Source organism: Pimephales promelas, chromosome 20 (genome assembly GCF_988280905.1).
Source record: "Pimephales promelas chromosome 20, fPimPro1.hap1.1, whole genome shotgun sequence".
Lineage (NCBI taxonomy): Eukaryota > Metazoa > Chordata > Actinopteri > Cypriniformes > Leuciscidae > Pimephales > Pimephales promelas.
In genome coordinates this window covers 11,651,636-11,657,635 of record NC_142788.1, presented here as the reverse complement: position 1 = coordinate 11,657,635, position 6,000 = coordinate 11,651,636, and the positions used below count along the sequence as shown (strand labels likewise).

The window sequence follows — 6,000 nt, the reverse complement described above, 5'->3', positions numbered from 1 at the left end:
TAGATAGATAGATAGATAGATAGATAGATAGATAGATAGATAGATAGATAGATAGATAGATAGATAGATAGAGGGATGTATGGATGGATGGATGGATGGATGGATGGGGTTTCCTCATATGAGAGCAGAGGAGGAGGAGGAGGACAGGTGAAATCAGCTGGCAGCGAGGAGCTGCTTGTTCGCAGGCCTTTAGGGGGAGTGTTGAGACGCGTGGAGACTGAGACTGGCACCGCGTCTGTGTGAAGGGGGAGAGGCTGGGAAACGACGGGAGCACAAGCGAGGCAGAGCTCCACAGTCTGTGGCCCTCTGTCCTCTCGTCCTCGATGCCTGCAAAAAACACATCGCCCTGCCGACAACACGGACACTGAGCGACCGACCGACCGACCGCCCGCGCGCGCTCGAGACGCCACCGCCGCTGCGCCCGAGACCGAGAGATGTGCACGGTGAGTCAGAGCTTTTTTCCAGGGTGATCAGTCATGTTTTATGTAGGGCTGCTTTCTAGCGTGGTTTCGGATGGACACGCGTTATACAAGCGTTTGCCTTTTATAGAGGACATTTGGAAGAGTCAGATGCGCGCGTGTGGAAGGCTTTAATGCAGCATTAGCCCTGAGTTTTGACATGACGAATATGCAACACCCCTCTTCATTCACGCCAGCGATATATTCAGGATTAAACGTTCCGATGTAATGCCTGTCTTAGCTCGCACTGCTGATGTTGCCCTAAAGGTCGAACAGTCCCGCAAAAAAAGTGAAATAACTGCAAAACAGCAGCTGCCGGTCTAAATAGATGTCATGCGCGAGGCTTAAGCCATAGGGCTTGATGTCCAATTGATGGTTGAGTTGTGGGTGTTTGCCTCTATGAAACAAGGCGATGATGACTGATGCGTTGGAATGTTTCGCACGCTATGATCCACCGCAGATATGGAGCGAGCGGACGCGCGTTCACGGCCTGTAGCGCGCTATAATTCAGCTCGTTTAGGTGAAGGACGGGTCTGTATAGAGTAGACCACACTTGGCGGTCGGGTGTGACATGCTGTGTTGCACAAGTATCCGCACACTGTTACTGTAACAGCCTCTTCGGTCGCTGCTGCGAATATGGTACAGCACACACACACACGCACTGAACACACACTCGGTGTTATGTAACGAAACATCTCCAAACGGCCTATGGGAGAAATGCTGCATAGTTCTTCTGGCAACATGAGCCATCGATGAAGCGCTGAAATTATGCAGCATGCATATGTTATGGCGATGGCGAACAGTCGTTGATGTTCATGTACACGTACGTCGATGCTCGCGTAAATATGTTTTTTTTTTCCCCCAAATTTTTATTTTTATCTTATTTTATATATATTGAGCTCATTTCCTTAAGAAGAAACGGAGATTTAGATTAATAGCAATTGGTTTTGTGACTGATGCGACATTGGGATCTCTACATGCGTTATGTAATATCAGCGCGCGGCTGTTGAAATGTCGTGCAAATGTCCCGGAGGAATACAGCACGATACGAGGGTGCACGTTACAGACACAAGCCCATTTGTGCAGAGGGCTACTCGTTTGTATGGCCTCTTCTAAAATAATGACTCAGAATAGATTGGCTGTGGGTGTTAATAGGTAGGCTACTGTACTGTGTCATTAGTGCGTTTTAATGAGCGATGTTCGGTTCGTGAACGAATCCTTTTGATTTGGAGCTTGTTCACAGAACGATAACTGACTCGTGAATCGTTTCAAAACGGTTCTCGAGTGCTGAACACTAGCACTAGCTACTCGCTCTCTTTATAACATATTCTCTTATCTAATCCACAACTGATATGGCCAAAAGTAAGTTACATGTCGGTAATAGCCATACTTTAATACACAAAAATGCTCCTATAAAAAGTTTTAAAGTCCCCATAAAATCTAAATGGAAGTTTGTTGGCTTTAATATAAATATGTTAGCTTTACTGTTATCTCTAAGCTAGTGTGCTCCAAAATAGTGACAAAATTCGTATTTTGAAGATATAAGTGTTCAAAACTTAGTGTCTCACTTCAGTATTGGTCAATGATTTTAATCACATCGCTTCTCATCAGATTTACTGTCCAATCAAATGCTCTCTAGAATCTGAAATGTCCCGCCCCCTACAAACTGCAGCTGCTCTCACATATTGGTCACACATTTACCATTTTCTACATGGTAAATGGCACATAGCACACTATATAGGGGATAGGGAACGATTCAGACAGTGTAAATATGCTTTCCATTGGGGTGAATGTAGTCTGGTTTCATGTTAAGTGTCACATGAACCACCTCAGCTCCGGTCCAGAGACACGAGAGCACAGAGCGGAACATATGTGCGGGTCGGCATATACCAGTTTTAATTACATTAAAACAACAAAAATGCTGTGCTGAACTAGCAAACATGAGTTATTAATGAAACGTAAAATAAAAACCACAATATGTGCCTATATGTCTTTACTGGAACGTTTTCGACTACATAATTTGGCACGTCAGGGACTACGTCATTACGTAAACAACCACTGAATCCTTTTTTGAAATGAACCGTTTTTAAGAACCGATTCACTGAGTCCGACTTCCCAAGTTCCCATCACTAAATGCCCTATGCGAGTGAATATGTGCCAGTAAAATGCTAAAGACAGACAGTAACAAATTCCTGTTTGTCCGTCAATACCTTTAAACATCACCAGCTGGTCCATATCCAGTTATGTGAGACAAATATGTGCTATGTGTTCATTTGTATAAGAATATTGTTAATTTATACATTCATTCTGCTGGTTTAAGCCTGCCAGGACTGAGTGATTGACAGTTTAAGTTGATCACGTCTTACCTCTGATTATCTGTCATTTTCTGATTAGGCAACAGGACTGTTGCTTTCAGATTAAAGAAACAATTATCATTGATACAGTAGGAAGTGCCATGTGCTGCTACAGTATACGATTGTCTTCTAAATAAAATACACTATACTATAGAAATGTAAGATAGAATAGTTAGGCAATGAGAATTAATAAAATAATGACGAGCAGTCAGTTATACACCGTTGCCCAGGGCAACTGTCATTATTCTGATATATATTTGACTGGATGCCACAACTGGCCAATGCAAATCAAGTATCCTAGAGAACAGTGTATTATATCTTCTTATCCAGTGATACTTTTCATATGCAGTGTTGCAGTCACCAAAGCTTTATTTGCATGATTGAACATAAACAATATTGCCAAACTGTATAAAATATTATGCATAGCACATACAAATACAAAGAATAGACTCTAGAATCTTAAATGAACCTGTGTTATGAAAATGTACAGTGCCGCATTATGTATATGGTGATTTAAGATTAAAGGGTTCATGACATGATAAATCAAATTTGCCTTGATCTTTTGACACATGAGAGATATTTGTGCCATTAAAACACCCTGTAAGTTTCAGAGCTCAAAGTGTCTTCCTCATAAACAAAGCATTTATTTCATCAATCTCCAAAAACAGTTCGTTTTGATATTAAAGGATCTGTGACGTTATAGAGGCAACATATATTTGCATATGACCGCCTCTAGAGCAAGACATCAATGAATAGTTTTACATTATCGCACCATAGGCTCCGCCCACTGGCGTTTAGTCGCTTAACGGTTAAGTTTGCCTACACTGGATGTGGACGTCATGTCCATTATAATCACTGACGCTGTCTACACTGGATACAGTAGATTCATTTTCATTTCTGGCATTCTTAACGTGCTTGAGTCTGTCGACAACAGGACAAATGGACGTGTGAAAGAATGTTCGCTTTGACTGGTCTAGTTTAAACAGCTTGTTTGTGTCTCTGTACAGACTTCAGAAGGATCCCAGTGTCAGAAACAAGTGGATGGTTTATTTTAATGGCCATATGGATGTTGTGGATGGATTTTATGTTTTTTTGGAGCATTTGACTGCTGATTGTTTTGTAAATGAGGCACTGTGTAATGGAGAGTTAGCAGAAACTTGTTGAATGTTGAAGCAGTCAGCGGTAGGGCTGTGAAACGATTAATCGCGATTAATCGCATCCAAAATAAAAGTTTGTGTTTACAAAATATATGTATGTTTACTGTGTATAATCATTTTGAAAATATAAATACAGACACACACACGCACGCGTGTATATATTTAAGAAATATTTGCTTATATATATATATATATACTCTATGTATATATGTATAATTTGTATTTTATATAAATATTTTATATATAAATAACACTTTTTTCTTAAATATAAACATGTATGTGTGTGTATTTATTTATACAAAATAATTATATACAGTTCACACAAATATTATGTAAACACAAACTTTTATTTTGGATGCGATTAATCGCGATTAATCGTTTCAAAGCCCTAGTCAGGGGTATTGGATCTGACAGCAGTTACATCACAAACCGTAAATAAATGTTTTCAAAAACTTAATCGCATCCAATAACAAGTGGGCGTTTATACCGGTTACAATGCAATGACGTTAGCCAATCATAACAGTGGGCGTTTTCTGACACGCCTTAAAAGAGCCGCTTCTTAAAAACTGATCATTTTACACAGAATGAAGGTTGAAAATAATAATTTTTCCGCATATACTGTATTTGTTTGTTTGTTTGTGTGCAAAGAAACTTTATTAATATTATAAGCAAACCTAAAGAAACATATTAAAATCCAAGTCAGGATCCCTTAAAAAAGATGTTCTTTTAGCATAATACCTCATCCTTCATGACCTCCTCATGGACCCACAGCCATGCTAGAATAACATTTAAAGCTTAAAATATCGGTAACACTTTACAATAAGGTTCATTTATTAAACATTAGTTAATTAACTAACATGAACTAACCATTTGTTACTGTATTTGTTATTCTTTGTTAACGTTAGTTAATACAAATCTAGCTGTTCATTGTTGTTCATGTTAGTTCACAGGGCGTTAACTAATGTTAACAAGATTTTTTAAAAGTATTAGTAAATGTTGAAATTAACATTAACAAAGATTAATAAATGCTGTAGAAGTATTGTTCATTCTTTGTTAATGTTAACTAATGTAGTTAACTAATGAACCTTATTGTAAAGTGTTACCAAAATATCTTAAATGCAAAACATGTAAATGTTTCTGAGACTTCTTAACTGGTTTACTTAGGCATATTGCTATTAATCATTGGTGATAAGGAAGTGAAGTGTATAGATTTAAGAGCTGCCAGTCATTCATTAGAATAACAGTGACAGTTTAGGGAAATGACCCTGGTGCTTTCCATATTTGTTTTATTGCTTTTAAGGTGCAGTGCAATTTCAACCTGTTAAATAGTGTTCCTGTCAGAGAAAGGGAATTTTAGACAATGTGAATGTATGTGTTGTAATAACTATCTACTACTAATTAAACATTTGCATCCTTTAGTAGGAAGACATTTGGATGTCTTAAAGGAGTAGTTCACTTTTAAAAAAACTTTTGCTGATAATTTTCTCACCCCTGTATCATCCAAGATGTCCTTGTCTTTCTTTCTTCAGTCGAAAAGAAATTAATTCCAGGATTTTTCTCCATATAATGGTCTTCACTGGGTATCAAACGGTTCAAGGTCCAAATGAGAGTTTCAGTGCAGCTTCAGACGATTCCAGACGATGAATAAAGGTCTTATCAAGCGAAACGATCGCTCATTTAAAAAATAAATACAAAAGTTTAAGTTTTCTAAGCACAAATGCTCACCTTGCTCTGTTCTGTGATGTGTGTTCGTGGCTCTCCTGTTTAAACTCGTTCATCAAAATAAAAAAATCTTTTTTCGAGCCATTTCATTCATTTCGTTTGTTGAATGAACCAAATGACTCGAAAAAAGATTCGTTCAACAGGAGAGTCACGAACGCGCATCACAGAACAGAACAAGGTGAGCATTTGTGCCTATAAAACTTTAACTTTTGTATTTATTTTTTAAATGATTTCGCTTGATAAGACCCTTATTCATCATCTGATGTCGTTTAAAGCCCTTTGAGGCAGCACTGAAACTCTCATTTGGAC

General features: G+C 38.4%; 1 protein-coding gene across 1 annotated transcript in view; it reads left to right on the top strand.

Moving 5' to 3' along the window:
* Positions 1 to 191: 191 nt before the first annotated feature.
* The window catches only part of adcy6a (adenylate cyclase 6a), a 68,229-nt gene continuing 62,420 nt past the window's right edge, over positions 192 to 6,000 (top strand). The window contains exon 1 of the mRNA XM_039684828.2: positions 192 to 443. The gene's annotated coding sequence lies outside the window, so the exon portion shown is untranslated. The remainder of the gene's footprint in view (positions 444 to 6,000) is intronic.